General features: G+C 39.3%; 1 non-coding gene across 1 annotated transcript; it reads left to right on the plus strand.

The window, feature by feature from the left end:
* Window positions 1–11,567: 11,567 nt before the first annotated feature.
* Window positions 11,568–11,639, plus strand: TRNAY-AUA (transfer RNA tyrosine (anticodon AUA)). The gene has a single exon. It is a non-coding gene; the product is annotated as a tRNA-Tyr (tRNA).
* The last annotated feature ends 6,110 nt before the right edge of the window (window positions 11,640–17,749 follow it).

The following is a 17,749-nucleotide window of genomic DNA, read 5'->3' on the forward strand; positions in this document are numbered from 1 at the left end:
GAAGTCAAATACTCTAGGGAATTATTAAAGAGAGGCCATTTTTTCTAAAATAAAATTTATTTTTATTTATACAAATGGAGAAGGTGAGTAAGCATTGGTTATTTTTCTCCTTATAAAGTTTGTTTACTCCAATTTGCCTATTTATTTCAGGAAAAAGCCACTTTGTGGTCAGCAAAGTTGGCTGTTGTTTTATCAATGCAATTTCACTCTGTTGTTTGTTTAATAAGAATTTAAATTGCACAATAGGATGCAGATGGTGGGTTTTAATTGGATTGTTTAGAAGGAGGTGTCCTTACAGTATGAATAGCTGTATTTGGACAGAGTTCACTCCCTGATGGCAGTCATTTGGCCCTACTATTTATTTGCACAAATTACATCAAAGGTTTACAGCACCTTCAGAGAAAACTAAAATTGAAGTAAAAGATAAATGTTAAAAATGGAAGTGACAAAAAGAAAATAAACCAAGCATGAGAACACAAAGTGGTACCAGGAATGAGGCAAAACTCAATGAATCGGGTTAGCCATAAGCTTTTCAACAGACAAAGAAAAAGTAAACTCTGTTAATTACATAATTCAGTTTTCTGAAAGTAAACAAAATTTCCAAAAGATACATGAGTCTTTTATGAGCATCAATGAGGACTTCCTCAGAGGGATAATCACTGCATGATGTACATAAAATTATCCTTGACAGTGTCATTTATATAAGCTCTATTAATGTTTACAGCTTCTTTCACACTGACACTCAGATGTATATGCTACTGCTCTAAAGTGAACTAGAATAAGCAAGAATTCTTGCGGCATATGTGACATCATCCAGATATCGCCCTCCCAGAGTATCTTTGACGTAGAGATGGAGCGCAAATATCTTCAGAGGAAGATGGAACTCCTTCCCCTGAATTGTGGATTGTCTCAACTAAGCTTCTGATACATACTGAGTAGTCACCAGTTCAAGGTTGTGTGCCCTTGACATATAGTATGGATAGATCTAATCTATGTTTCCTAGTGAGGACCAATCCTATGACATCACAGATAATGGCTTGTGGGTAGAATTGATATTCTCTTTGAAAGCTTGAGATTTACAAGGCATCTGCCTAAATAGAAATATGCTTTCCTTCATTTCATTGAAACTGTCTCTTACAGGTAAACAAAGTAGTTGGGAAACCAGAATGACACCAAAGAGGTTGGCTATTGAGTAAGAGCAGAAAATTACAGTTGTGTTAGGAAGCAGAACATCAGTCAAGGAATTTAACAACAGCGCGTGTCTGCACACAACAGTAAACCCATATATATGTTAAATATTTGCTAGGAAAGTGCAAGATTTTAGTATTGTTTTGGCTATTGAAGATGTCATTGAGGAGTCCTAAATGACTCCAAACTAAAATTGGGTGCCTTTTCTATTCATGAATTTTAAACTGCTGCAAAGTTTCCATCACCTCAGGTTCCATTTCTGGTTTCAGATACATGTTCAAGAGTTGATACTGATTCTTATTTGTAATACTGAAGTCTTCTAGATCCTGTTCAATTAAACAAATCAGCAGTGCATGGCAAACAGCTTCCAATCACATAAAATCACTCCTGCCTTGTTAAAATCTTATTTGTTATAGGAACTCTTAAAAACCTAAGGTGCCTCCAAGGAAAAATTATTACTACTCATATTGCAACAGGAAATAATGCTCTGTATAAATCGATACTAGCAGGGATGCTCTTATTAAAAAGGGATCCACAGGTCAATTGGTAATTTCCAGTTGACAGAATAATTCAGTAGGGCACACTGTGCCCTTATGGTGGCTAGTGATCATTTTCAGAAAGAGTAGGAGTTCAGTCAGGTTCTAATAGAAGCAATTTGCAATAGAAAAAAACAAAAAAAAAAACAAACGGAATCAAAGTTTGGTATACCATCTTGTTTCAGATATTTTCATTTTTAAAAATAGCTTTGTTAAGGTATAATTGATATGCATAGAACTGCATATATTTAATGTGTACAATTTGGTGTTTTGCCACAGTTAAATACCCATGACACTATTGACTCAGTCAAGATATAGATATATCTAAGGCTTCCCATATAGATCAGTCAGTAAAGCATCTGCCTACAATGCAGGAGACCTGGGTTCAATTCCTGGGTTGGGAAGTTTCCCTGGAGAAGGAAATGACAACCCACTCCAATATTCTTGCCTAGAGAATCCCATGGACAGAGCTGTAGCCTGGTAGGCTACAGATGCGACTTAGTGCTATCTTGTAACCCTTTCCAAAATTTCCTTTTGTCTTTTATGTTTTGTTTTGCTGTTTTGTATGTGGAAAGAGCACCTAACATGAGATTTAGCCTGTGAACAAATTTTGAAGTAAACACCACTGTGCTGTTCACTACAGTCTCTGCATTGTACAGCAAATCTCTAGAACACACCTTGTGTAATTATACCTTCATACCTTTCCCTACTCCCCAGCCTTTGGCAATCATGGTTGTATTCTCTGCTTCTATGAATTTGACCATTTTAGACTTCTCATATAAGTGAAATCTTAAAATATTTATCATTCTGTGTTTGGCTTATTCCATTTAGCATAATGTCCTTCAGGTTCATCCTTGTTGCAAATGGCAGAACTTTTTTCAATTTTAAGACTGAATAATATTTCACTGCATATGTATTACATGTGTTTATACCATCCATGGGATTTTCCAGGCTAGAGTACTGGAGTGGATTGCCATTGCCTTCTCCAATATGTATGTGTGTTGTGTATGTATGTATCCATTGCATATATGTGTGTGTGTATATATATATATATATATATATATATATATATAATTTTCTTTATCCATTAATTTGTCAGTGGGAGTGCTGAATCATGTGATAGTTTTATTTTTAATTTATTGAGGAACCGCCATACTGTTTCTCATACCTGCTACACCATTTCACATTTCTACCAATGGTAGGCTCCAATTTTTCCACAACATTGTCAACACATTGTTGTTATTATTTTGATAAGAGCCATCCTAAGAAATGTGAGGTGATATCTTACTGTGGTTTTGATTTGTATTTCCCTGAGGATTAGTGACTTTGAGCATCTTTTCATGTATGTATTAACAATTTGTATGTCTTTTGAGAAATTTATATTCACATCATTTGCCTTTTTAAAATTGGGTTATTTATTTATCATTGAGGAGTTCCACCCATATTTTGGATGTTAATCCCTGACAGATATATAGTTTGCGAATATTTTTCCCCATTCTACAGCTTACCTTTTCATTCTGTTGATTGTTTCTTTTGCTGTGCAATAGCTATTTAGTTTAATGCCTCACTTGCCTACTTTTGCTTTTGTTGCTTGTCATTTTGGTGTCATATCCAAGAAAGCGTCACCAAGACTAAGTAAAGTAGATTTTCCCCTATGCTTTTCTTTAGGAGTTTTACAGTTTCAGTTCTTATATTTAAGTCTTTAAAAGTCCATTTTAAGTTGGTTTTGTGTGTGGTATAAGATCAGAGTTCAATTTAATGTTTTTTACATGCAGATATCCAGTTTTCCAACACCAGTTGTTTAAAGGACTATTTTTTCCCCCTATTGTGTGTTTTTTGTATCCTTGTCCAAAATCAGTTGACAACGTGTGTGGGGGCTATTTCTGGACTCTCTATTCCATTGGACGACAGAGGATGAGATGGTTGGATGGCATCACCGACTCGATGGACATGAGTTTGGGTAAGCTCCAGAAGTTGGTGATGACAGAGAAGCCTGGCATGCTACAGTCCATGGGGTGGCAAAGAATCGGACACAACTAAGTGACTGAACCGATATGCTTATCTGGCAGATATATTCTTTAGCATTAGAATTGAAATTGAGCTATAAAGAATCAGTGACAGGTGATTGTCTTAGCTAGACCAAGGAAATGTTTCACTGAAGGAAGCTGGGGCTCCTGAAGTCACAAGCCTAGAGATGATACCAGGAAATAAAAGATGCACGGGATCGAGGTCTCTGATCTTAGGCATCTTCTTCTGTGCAGAGTGCTGCTGACAGGCAATCAAATCCTCCAAAATTTCTTGCTAAAATTCAGATTCTGATTATGATTGGGGGCAGTATGTGGAGTCTGAGTTTCTAACAAAGTCCTAGATGATGAAGGTGCTGCTATCTAAGGAACACATTTTGAGTAGCTAGACTTTTCAGTTTCATCTAAATCACTTTCTCCTATGTTCACAAGAGTTATCCTTTTATAAAGAAACACTGTCAGGAAGGCATATTGCAGCCTATCTAATTGTTTGTTATTTAATTCCATAAATAAGAATAGCAGCTGGCACTTCTTAACACTTGTTGCTGTTCAGTTGCTAAGTGGTGTCTGACTCTTTGTGACTACATAGACTACAGCACACCAGGCTCTGTCCTCCACTACCTCTCGGAATTTGCTGAAGTTCATGTCCATTGATTTGGTGATGCTATCTAACCATCTCACTCTCCGTCACTGTCTTCCCTTTTTGCCCTCAATCTTTCCTTGCATCAAGGTCTTTTCCAATGAGTCAGCTCTTTGCATCAGGTGGCCAAAGTATTGGAGCTTCAGCTTTAGCATCAGTCCTTCCAATGCATACTCAGACTTGACTTCCTTTAGGATTGACTGGTTTGATCTTGTGGTCCAAGGGAACCTCAAGAGTCTTCTCCAGCACAATTCAAAAACATCAAAGAAAGCACTCAGCCTTCTTTATGGTCTGACTCTCACATCCATACATGACTACAGGAAAAACCATAGCTTTGACTATATGGACCTTTGTTGGAAAAGTGATGCTTTTGCTTTTTAATACAATGTCTAGGTTTGTCATAGCTTTTCTTCCAAGAAGCCAGCTGTCTTCTAATTTCGTGGCTGCAGTCATCATCTGCAATGATGACTTACCACTTACTACATAACAATAGAACTTCATATTTGATTTAATTTTTGCAAAACCATATGAGGTAGGTGCCATTCTTATTCTCACTTTTGGATGAGGAAACTGAGACACAGGGGTTAAAAACGTTACCAGACCAAGCGGTCAATGGTGGGGATTAAACTGACACCAAAGTGTGGATGCCTGAGCCTAGGCTCATAACATTTGGTCTCTGTTAAACTGCCTAAGCAATGAGTCTGAAGGGGTGAGTATTAAACTAAGATTAATGTATGATCTTGAATAAATTTTGCATAGTTTACTTCTTTGAGGTGTTCTTGATTCCATTTGCTTGAATGCTATGAATAGTTTTACCTTTATACCCTATGTGGTTTAAAAGCATTATTTACCACAATCTTCCTGCTATTTAAAATATATACATACACATTTATTTTAGACCATTAAAATACAACTAAAAATATAAAGAAATCCTAAATAAAAAGAATGGGAGACATGTTCCCTAAGTTGAGTCAACTTGGTGACAGCTCAGCTTTGAGCCAATACACTCCTTTGACATAAATAAAATTCACTGTGATTTGGCTACACAATTAAACAGATGGCATCTTTTATATCATATACATTCATTCTATCACTGACTTCTGTGTAGGTGTATGATAGCATTTTTTTAAAGCAATTTTACGTGTAAATTTTAGAAGTAGCAGTTTCCTTTTTATAATTAAAGCTTACTACTCAACTATATTTCCATAAAAATAAATAGAATAAATAAAATGAAATAAAAATTATTATATTTCACTCTAATTGGTGAAAAGGTAGCACTAGTAGACTGTGATAAGTTATGCATATATCAATAGAATACCTACTGAAAAAGCTACATGAAAGGATACACTTATTAGGGTTGACATAACACACTGTCTGTCTCTCTAGTCATGTCTAAATCTTTGTGACCCTGTGGACTGTAGTTGGCCTAGGCTCCTCCTCCTCCTAGGCTTCCAAGCAAGAACACTGAAGTGGGTTGCCATTTCCTCCTCCAGAGGATCTTCTCAACCCAGGAAGAACCCATATCTCTTGCATCTTATGCATTGGCAGATGAACTCTCTATCTTTGCTATATATAAAATAGATAAGTGATAAGGACCTACTGTATAGCACAGGGAACTGTCTATACTCAATACTTTCTAATGGCTTATATGGGAAAAGAATCTTAAAAAAGAGTGGAAATATATATATATATATATATATATATAAATAAATATATATATAAATAAATAAATATATATATATATATAACTGATTCACACTTCTGTACACCAAAAACTAACACAACATTGTAAATCAACTATATTCCAATGAATTTTTTTTAAAAAGAAGAAAAAACACACTTAATTGAAAGCAATTCAATAGAAAAGGGATAACCTTTTTAATACATAGTGCTGCAAAGACAAAAATATAGATCCATGGAACAAAATAGAAAGCCCAGAGACAAATCCACACACCTATGGGCACCTTAATTTTGACAAAGGAGGCAAGAATATACAATGGAGAAAAGACAATCTCTTTAACAAGTGGTGCTGGGAAAACTGGTCAACTACTTGTAAAAGAATGAAACTAGAACACTTTCTAACACCATACACAAAAATAAACTCAAAATGGATTAAAGATCTAAACGTAAGACCAAAAACTATAAAACTCCTAGAGGAAATCATAGGCAAAACACTCTCTGATATAAATCACAGCAAGATCCTCTATGACCCACCTCATAGAGTAATGGAAATAAAAGCAAAAATAAACAAATGGGACCTAATTAAACTTAAAATCTTTTGCCCAATGGAGGAAACTACAGGCAAGGTGAAAAGACAGCCTTGAGAATGTGATAAAATAATAGCAAACGAAGCAACTGACAAAGAATTAATCTCAAAAATATACAAGCAGTTCCTGCTGCTCAATTCCAGAAAAATAAACAACCCAATATAAAAAATGGGCCAAAGAACTAAACAGACCTTTCTCCAAAGAAGACATACAGATGGCTAACAAAACATGAAAAGATGCTCAATATCACTCATTTTCAGAGAAATGCAAATCAAAACCACAGTGAGACACCATCTCACACCAGTCACAATGGCTGCTATCAAAAAGTCCACAAACAATAAATGCTGGAGAGAGTGTGGAGAAAAGGGAACCCTCTCACACTGTTGGTGGGAATGCAAACCAGTACAGCCACTATGGAGAACAGTGTGGAGATTCCTTAAAAAACTGGAAATAGAACTGCCAAATGACCCAGCAATCCCACTGCTGGGCATACACACCAAGGAAACCAGAATTGAAAGAGAACACGTGTACCCCAATGTTCATTACAGCACTGTTTACAATAGCCAGGACATGGAGGCAACCTAGATGTCCATTGGCAGATGAATGGATAAGCAAGCCGTGGTACATATACACAACAGAATATTACTCAGCCATTAAAAAGAATGCATTTGAATCAGTTCTAATGAGGTGGATAAAACTGGAGCCTATTAACAGAGTGAAGTAAGCCAGAAAGAAAAACAACAATATAGTATACTAATGCATATATATGGAATATATATAGAAAGATGGTAACAATGACCCTATATGTGAGACAGCAAAAGAGACACAGATGTAAGGAACAGTCTTTTGGACTCTGTGGGAGAGGGTGAGAGTGGGATGATTTGAGAGAATAACCTTGAAACATATATATTATCATATGTGAAATAGATTGCCAGTCCAGGTTCGATGCATGAGACAGGGTGCTCAGGGTCAGTGCACTGGGATGATCCTGAGGGATGGTATCGGGAGGGAGGTGGGAGGGGGTTTCAGGATGGGGAGCAGATGTACACCCATGGCTGATTCATGTCAATGTATGGCAAAACCCACTACAATATTGTAAAGTAATTAACCTCCAATTAAAATAAATAAAATAATTGCAAAAATACATAGTGCTGGAGCAACTGGCTATTGTTATTCAGTTGCCCAGTCCTGTCTGACTCTTTGCAACCTCATGACTGCAGCACACCAGGCCTCCCTGTCCGTCACCATCTCCCGAAGTTTGCCCAAGTTCATGTCCATTGCCTCAGTGACGCCATCCAGCCATCTCAACCTCTGATGCCCTCTTTTCCTTCTGCCCTCAATCTTTCCCAGCATCAATGACTTTTCCAATGAGTCAGCTGTTAACATCAGATGACCAAAGTACTTTCAGCATCAGTCCTTCCAATGAGTATTCAGGGTTGATTTCTCTTAAGATTGACTGGTTTGATCACCTTGCTGTCCAAAAGATTCAGGAGTCTTTTCCAGTACCACAATTCAAAGGCATCTACTCTTTGGTGCTCTGCCTTCTTTACAGTGCAGCTCTCACAACTGTATGTGACCACTGGGAAGACCATAGCCTTGACTATACGGACCTTTGTCGGCAATGTCTCTGCTTTTCAACACACCGTCTAGGTTTGTCATAGCTTTCCTGACAAGAAGCAAATGTCTTCTGATTTCATGGCTGCAGTCATTATTTGCAGTGATTTTAGAGCTCAAGAAGAGGAAGTCTGTCACTACTTCTACCTTTTCAACTTCTATTTGACATGAAGTATGGGGCCGGATGCCATGATCTTAGTTTTTTTAATATTTAGTTTTAAACGGGCTCTTTCACTTTCTTCCTTCACCCTCATCAAGGTGCTTTTTAGTTCCTCTTCACTTTCTGCGATTAGAGTGGTATCATTCACATATCTGAGGTTGCTGATGTTTTTCTTTTGTCTATCTTGATTCCAGCTTGTAACTCATTCATCCTGGTGTTTCTCATGATGTGCTCATCATATAAATAAAACAAAGAGGGTGACAGTAGACATCCCTGTCATACTTTTTTCTCAATCTTTAACCAATCAGTTGTTCCATACAGGGTTCTAACTGTTGCTTCTTGACCTTCATACAGGTTTTGTCAGGAGACAGGTAAGATGGTCTGGTATTCCCATCTCTTTAAGAGCTTTCCATAGTTTATTATGATCCACACAGTCAAAGGCTTTGGCGTAGTCAGTGAAACAGAGATAGATGTTTTTTTGGAAATCCTTAGCTTTCTCTATGGTCCAGTGAATGTTGGCAATTTGATCTCTGATTCCTCTTCCTTTTCTAAATCCAGTCTGGACATCTGGAAGTTCTAGGTTTGCATAATGCTGAAGCCTAGCATGCAAGATTTTAAGCCTGACATTACTAGCATAGGAGATAAGTGAAACTGTCTGATGGTTAGCACATTCTTTAGTACTATGCTTCTTGGGAATTGGGATGAGGATTGACATTTTCCAGTCCTGTGGCCACTGCTGGGTCTTCCAGATTTGCTGTTATATTGAATGCAACATCACCCTTTAGGGTTTTGAATAATTCTGAAATTTGTCAATTCCCCTAGCTTTATTAATAGCAGTGCTTCCTAAGGCCCACTTGACTTCACTCTCCAGAATGTCTGGCTCTGGATGGCTGACCACAGCATCATAGTCATTTGGTTCACCTGGATCTTTTTAATATAATTCTTCCATGTATCCTTTCCATCTCTTCTTGATCTCCTCAGTGTCTGTTAGGTAGGTCTCTACCATTTATGTCCTTTATTATGTCCATCTTTGGAAATGGCAACCCACTCCAGTACTCTTGCCTGAAAAATCCCATGGACAGAGAGTCTCATGGGCTATAGTCCATACGGTTGCAGAGTTGAACTCTATTGAACATAAACACTGGAATAGCACTAGGGAAATAACAATGTAGCAGTTTTACAATTCAGGCCTATAAATGGCAAGTCTTCACCTGAATAGGTGGGATATGTCCCCAAATCCATGCTTGCACCTATTTTAAATTCACAACTCCCAAGAGAGGTCCAGATACACTAAAAATTCCCTCTTACTTGCAAATGTTCTCTGCTCAGCCTCCAAATTCACAAGTTATGCCCACAATAGATCAATGACAGTGTAAGCCCAATATCCAAATAAGACTATTACAAAAGTCAGAGACTGTTACATTACACTCATTTTCTACAGTAAAATTAGCATGCCATGTGAAATTTATTTCCATAGTGCTTCTCAAATCTGTAAACATGTCTCCCTCATCTGAAATCCAAGACCTCTATGTCCTGGATTACTCCAGCAGCCTCCTGACTTGCCTCCCTCCACACTGCAGTCATAGTGATAGGAATTCAATGTCTTCATTTTCTGCTTTTATCTCTACTGGCTCTTCTTTTCAAATAGGAAAGGAGTTCAGGTTCCTTACTGTGACTTTCCTTAGTGAATGGGCACCTCTCGTTGCTCCAGCTTCTTCCCTTGGAAGACCTTATTTTGACTGTTTCCCTATGCACAGGCTTACCAGGTGGCACTAGTGGTAAAGAACTCACCAATGCAGGAGACATAAGAGACGCAGGTTGGATCCCTGGGTTGGGAAGATCTCCTTGAGAAGGGCACGGCAACCCACTCCAGTGTTCTTGCCTGGAGAATGCCCCTGGAGAAAGGAGCTTGGCGGGCTACCATCCATAGGGTCGCAAAGAGTCAGACACGACTGAGCAACTTGGCACTTGTGCAAAATGTTCCCTTGACATCTCCAATTTTCCTGAAGAGATCTCCAGTCTTTCTCTTTCTGTTGTTCTATTCTAGTTTTATACACTGTTGATTGAAGAAGGCCTTTTTGTCTGCCTGTGCTGTTCTTTGGAAATCTGTGTTTAGTTGGGTATACTTTTACCTTTCTCCCTTGTTTTTCACTTCTCTCTTTAGCTATTTGTAAGGTCTCTTCATAAACTCACTTTGCCTTCTTGCTTTTCTTTTTCTTTGGGATGGAATGGAGCAACTGGACATGTAAGCTGAAAAAGAAAAAAAGTTAAGTTGAAAAGATGATCTATAAATGACCTTAAATAGTGCAATGACCAGTCATATTTTGGTTTATATGAGTCCAGTATTAATTATGTGTGTGTATGTTGTTGCTAATGTAGCATAGTCATTATAAGTAAAGAACCTGAAACCAAGCACTTTGTTTTAGATCTCGACTATGTGGTGTACTCTCTCTGGGACACTGAGTAATTTGCATGTTACTTAAACTCTTTGATCCTAGGATTCCTTATCCAGAAACTGGGAAAAATTGCCTACTTAATATGTTTATGAGAATGAAGTTAACATATGTAAATATCTTAGAAATGTGCTTGGCACATTGTAAATATTGATGATATTAGTTATCATCATTGCATGTTTCATAAAATTTCATGTCTTGATATTTTTTCAATAACTTTTCCATGATACTACTGCTAAGTCGCTTCAGTCGTGTCCGACTCTGTGTGACCCCATAGACGGCAGCCTACCAGGCTTTCCATCCCTGAGGTTCTCCAGGAAAGAACACTGGAGTGGGTATCCATTTCCTTCTCCACAAACCCTTAAATGTCCTTTTATATATCAAAATACTATTTTGATTATATTTCAGTTCAACTAATATAAAGATTATTTTCCCCATATTTGGGTTCATTTGTTTTAGAGTAGACTGTTAGCAATAGTTATAAACAATCTGAGACTTTATAATATTTATTTTTAAAATATCTGTGACATGTATCTGATTTTTGTGATCAATATGAACTGTCTTTAATAAAGTCCACTGTTTTCAGTTCATTTGTATCTTAATCTTGTACACACGAGGTTTTCACCTTTTGCAAAATGTGAATCGTGCTCTGTCAAGGACTAGGATTTGCTCTTGGGTACTGACTTCCCTAGTGGCTCAGATGGTAAAGTGTCTGCCTATAATGCAGGAGACCCAGGTTCGATCCCTGGGTTGGGAAGATCTTCTGGAGAAGGAAATGGCAACCCACTCCAGTACTCTTGCCTGGAAAATCCCACAGACAGGGGTCATGGTAATCTACAGTCCATGGGGCCACAAAGAGTTAGACACTACCCAGCGACTTCACTTTCACTGAGATTGGTCTTAGCCCTTCTGAAATCCACCCTGGTCCTTCCCATCTCAGTTCCTGGACAGGAAATGACTTTGCATTGATGTCCAGGGATTGATCTTGTGTGATTCTGCTGGACTGAAATGGGACCATCTTTCCCTACCACCTGGATTGTCTACTGATACAGAAGAGATGGTGGCAGAGATGAAAACCCAAAGTTCCCAGACTGTAACTGTTGACATTAAGGATAAAACAACCAGTAGAAAGAGCAAAATGTGTTCACCTAGGAATCAGGACAAGCAAGATTTTATGAACCAAAGGCAAGTCCAAATGAGCTCAGGGTGACAGCAGCATGTGGCAACTTGAAGTCAGATCTTAATTTCCTGCCTGAGAATTGAACCTGGGCTGTCTGGGTAAAAACCAGGAATCCTAACCATAAGACCACCAGGGACTGGTGGCTAGTAGCAGATCCCTTGCTCTAGACTTCTCTGAAAAAAAAGAGTTTTACAAGAAGACTGAAATAGTAAAATAGGCACAGAATTTGACAGAAGACAAGCAGAACTACCCATCCAGACAAGAGTGTACATCGTCTAATGAGGATCCCTAAAAGGGTAGTTTAAATTGGTTATATGGGAGCATCTTCTGGGTCTTTTTTCCTTTGGCCAATCATCTTGTTTCATTTCCCATATCTTATCTGACCCAGGCCCCTTCAGATATACATGCATATCTTTTAGCTAAGATGGATTCCAGTGGGAAGGTCTCTAGGAGATTAATAGCACATAGTATGGGGTAGTACTCTCTCCCTTTCTCACGCCTGAGAAACCTTTCTGCAAGTGTTTATTCAAGGAGGTCTCCTTGACCTCAAGAATTATAGATATGATCATCTTGTCTTTTACTCCAGCAGGACTCAGATCCTCTCTGCTCCCGCTATTTTTCCTTGAAATATGAGAGAGAGACAAGGTCCAATTTGCTCAGCCTGACAAATTCCAGCTGATCAGCCCAGGGACCTATCTATCTGCTTTCTCACAAAGAGACAAAAGGAAAGTCAATGCTTATTAGGTTTTAGGAGGAACCTGGGGAGAGTTGCTTTGGATAAAAGTTCACTGGAGGAGAATGAGTTCAAGGTTGGGGCAGGTTCTCCTTGGCTGCAAGGGTGGCTAGTGCACTATTGTTGGGGTAGGGAGGGCCCTTCCTTCCTTTTCTTAAAAGTAGGAGATGAAATTCCCATGTGAAAAATGTTCTCCTTGTAGCAGATCAAAAAGTAAATTCTTACCAACAGGGACAAGAACTTGAGAAGAGAATTCTACACAAATAGACTTCCTTACTGTTGTCCTTTCTGCTTGGTTATGCAGGCTGCATGGCTGTACCTGCATGAGAGTCCTCTTTGGGGCCTCCTCAGTTCAGTTCAGTTGCTCAGTCCTGTCCAACTCTTTGGCCTCCTGACTCCATTTTAAATGAAGTTTTCTCTTATTTATTTCACTAGGACTTCTGAACTCTATCTTGTCCTGACAGAGTCCTTTGGCTCAGGGAGCAGATTCTCTAACCACCTCACAGCAGCCACCACTCAGTGGAGGACCTACCTACCACTTCTGCTCAGGGCTCAGCTGTTGCATCTACAAGGGAGCATGGAACATTGGGGCTTGCTCTGTGAGTGTGGTGGACCTTTGAGGGCACTTCTAAATCCAGCTTTGTTGATGCTTGGTTAATGTGAAATACTCACAATTCTGGAACTACACTAATGGCCAACCTGAGTCTTTAAAAATGGAATTTGTTTTCACCACTCTTCACTGGCACTATTTGGGAACTTTCTGTATGCTTCCCTAGTGGCTCAGGCTGTAAAGAATCTGCCTGCAGTGCAGGAGACCAGGGTTTGATCCCTGGGTCTGAAAGATTCCCCTGAAGAAGGGACTGGCTACCCAGTCCATTATTCTTGCCAGGAGAATTCCATGCAGAGAGATGCCTGGTGGGCTACAGTCCATGGAGTCGCAAAGAGTCAGACAACTGAGCGACAAACACACAAAGATGGTGACTGCAGTATAATGTAGGCACAGCTGGTTTTCTTACTCAAAATCCTAAGGCATTGTGCCCTTAGAAAATTGTTTCTAAGAATTCTTAATTGCTTTTTTTTTTTTCTTTTTGCAAATCTGGTACTTATTTCAAAATCTTAAAGGGTACTGGAAATTGGGAAACCATGAATCAGACATCAGTTTAATCCAAACCTTGATTCAGTGAATAGTGGGGACCTGTGTGATCATTTAGCTCATATTTTTGAGTCATAGTTGGAAAAAGCATTAGGTCCAAATGACTTTCACTATTTGTCATGGTAACACAAGTAGTAAGAGATCAAATCTGGTATTTTAAATCCCAGTGTTCTTCAGCAGTCTTCCATGTGGAGATAATAAAATGACACTTTTAATTTTTTCTTAGCACTTCAGAAATTTCTTCACATACATTATCTTACTTTCTTCTTGCAGGCACCATATGAGATAGTCAGTGTAGGATTCATAATTCTCACTGACAGATGAGGAAATTGGGGACCAGGGAGGTTAAGTGGCTCATCACGGGCATGCTACTTCTTTGGTAGAAGGCATCATTTTTGTTGAAAGGAACATGTATGAGAGAAACGACACCAGTTTAGGAAGCAAAGTGTCTTAGAGTCCTGTCTTCTCCCACCTGCACAATCTTGTCCTCATTATTTAAATTTTCTGAAGTCTGTGTCTTTCACAGAGATACCTATTAATGAAATGAAACACACTAAGTAACAATAACACCTTACATACTAACAAGCTTAAAATAATGAATGTGATGAGCAGAAAATGGAGAAGGCAAGCCAACAAAGAGGGAACAGTGACAAGATGTGGGATAAAATTGCTGAAAACAGAGTGAAATTTTATTTTATTATGATTATTTTTATATTTACATTTACTTTGTTGGAATACTTCTCTGGGCATGTAATTCATCACCGACCTACAGCATTTTTAGTTGTGAGGAACATGCAGACTATAATCATGGATGTATAACATGTTCCCATAGCACCTACCACTTCTAGAAAAGCACAGGATGGGTAGGTGTCATTTGGAGAAAGATACTTTAGAAATGATAGGGTAACAGGCAGGAAAGCCAGGGGTCTCCAAACGGAGAAAATACCCTGCAAGTGTCAGACATTTTTATCTCTCTTAAGTGGCAGGAGGAAACAAACTAGCTGTAGTTTTTCCTTCTCTACTCAAATTTAAAAGGAGGTTTCTCTTAAAATACTGTGTTGCCATAATGACACCTGGTTTCCCCTGAAGTTAACTATTCTCAAACCTTGAGTTAACCAATGCATTTTTCTTATGGAAATGTTTGTCTTAAGCTATGTTAATGTACTATGCATTTACTCCAAACTCTGTCTTCAAGTTGGTTCCGCCTAATGGCTCAGAACCTACTTGGCAAACCAATGTGTTATACTCAGATATTTTTCCTGTAATCTATGTAAATGAAACTATTTGTATGGTAATCTGCCCTTCTACAAGATTCAAGTCAATCATTTTATGGCCTGGGATGAATCATCTAGTGCCAAGATTATTCCAAAATGCATCTTATAGATGAGGGGCCTGGTGTCATTCTGAGTTTTAAGACATTCCTTTCTTTCATTAACAGACTGCTAGTGACTATATAACATCCAGCTGAAGACTAGCAGGGGGGTACTCTTTCTGCCCCCTTCTGACGCCTATGACAGAAGCTCTATCTCCTTTATACTTTAATAGAACTTTATTACACAACATCTCTGAGCGATCAAGCCTTGTCTCTGGCCCCGGATCGAATTCTTCTCCTCTGGAGGTCAAGCGTCTTTTTGTTCAGCAACAACCTTTGAGAAATAGGGTGAGATCTGTACCCCTGTGTCAGGTGAGTGTATGCTCCTTGGTTCTTTGTCTCATTACAACAAAGATTTGGAGTGATGGACATTAAAGCCCCCTCGGCGTGTCACAGCTCTCGGGTCTTGGACAGACCATGTTATAGCTCTCAGGTCTCGAACGGACCATGTTATAGCTCTTAGGCAAATCCGTGTTACAGCTCAATTTTATTTAGAAGATTGCAGGAGAATCCATCCTCAAAGAAGACAAGAGGGTGGAGGAGCGTGCCAGTGTGTTTCCGCACATGGGAGCGAGAGAGAGACAGAGAGTGCTTGGCTCCTTCTTTTATATGTTTTCTTCCCCCTCGGCCTGCCCTATGCAAATTGGGCTCAGCCAGGAATGCTGATCTACCTGAAGTCTTCATTCCGGTCCTCGGACCCTTCTTTGACCTTCCTTTGTTCTATTTTTGCGGGCTTTCCCCTTCTTTGTCTTTTCAGTTCAGTTCAGTTCAGTCGCTCAGTCCTGTCTGACTCTTTGCCACCCCATGAATTGCAACACGCCAGGCCTCCCTATCCATCACCGTCTCCTGGAGTCCACCCAAACTCATGTCCATCGAGTCAGTGATGCCATCCAGTCATCTCATCCTCTGTCGTCCCCTTCTCCTCCTGCCCCCAATCCCTCCAAGCATCAGAGTCTTTTCCAATAAGTCAACTCTTTGCATGAGGTGGCCAAAGTATTGGAGTTTCAGCTTTAGCATCATTCCTTCCAAAGAACACCCAGGATTTATCTCCTTTAGAATGGACTGGTAGGATCTCCTTGCAGTCCAACGGACTCTCAAGAGTCTTCTCCAACACCACAGTTCAAAAGCATCAATTCTTCAGTGCTCAGCTTTCTTCACAGTCCAACTTTCACATCCATACACGACCACTGGAAAAACCATAGCCTTGACTAGACGGACCTTTGTTGGCAAAGTAATGTCTCTGCTTTTGAATATGCTCTCTAGGTTGGTCATAACTTTCCTTCCAAGGAGTAAGCGTCGTTTAATTTCATGGCTGCAGTCACCATCTGCAGTGATTTGGGAGCCCCCCAAAATAAACCCTGACACTGTTTCCACTGTTTCCCCATCTATTTCCCAGGAAGTGATGGGACCGGTTGCCATATTCTTCGTTTTCTGAATGTTGAGCTTTAAGCCAACTTTTTCACTCTCCTCTTTCACTTTCATCAGGAGGCTTTTTAGTTCCTCTTCACTTTCTGCCAGAAGGGTGGTGTCATCTGCATATCTGAGGTTATTGATATTTCTGCTGGCAATCTTGATTCCAGCTTGTGCTTCTTCCAGCCCAGCGTTTCTCATGATGTACTCTGCATAGAAGTTAAACAAGCAAGGTGACAATATACAGCCTTGAGGTACTCCTTTTCCTATTTGGAACTAGTCTGTTGTTCCATGTCCAGTTCTAACCATTGCTTCCTGACCTGCATATAGGTTTCTCAAGAGGCAGGTCAGGTGGTCTGGTATTCCCATCTCTTTCAGAATTTTCCACAGTTTATTGTGATGCACACAGTCAAAGGCTTTGGCATAGTCAATAAAGCAGAAATAGATGTTTTTCTGGAACTCTCTTGCTTTTTTCCATGATCCAGCGGATGTTGGCAATTTGATCTCTAGTTTCTTTACCTTTTCTAAAACCAGCTTGAACATCAGGAAGTTCACAGTTCACATATTGCTGAAGCCTGGCTTGGAGAATTTTGAGCATTACATTACTAGCATGTCAGATGAGTGCAATTGTGCAGTAGTTTGAGCATTCTTTGGCACTGCCTTTCTTTGGGATTGGAATGAAAACTGACCTTTTCCAGTCCTGTGGCCATTGCTAAGTTTTCCAAATTTGCTGGTATATTGAATGCAGCATTTCCACAGCATCATCTTTCAGGATTTGAAATAGCTCAACTGGAATTCCATCACCTCCACTAGCTTTGTTCGTAGTGATGCTTTCTAAGGCCTACTTGACTTCACATTCCAGGATGTCTGGCTCTAGGTCAGTGATCACACCATCGTGATTCTCTGGGTCTTGAAGATCTTTTTTGTACAGTTCTTCTGTGTATTCTTGCCATCTCTTCTTAATATCTTCTGCTTCTGTTAGGTCCATACAATTTCTGTCCTTTATCGAGCCCATCTTT

This window comes from Bos javanicus, chromosome 4 (genome assembly GCF_032452875.1).
Source record: "Bos javanicus breed banteng chromosome 4, ARS-OSU_banteng_1.0, whole genome shotgun sequence".
NCBI lineage: Eukaryota > Metazoa > Chordata > Mammalia > Artiodactyla > Bovidae > Bos > Bos javanicus.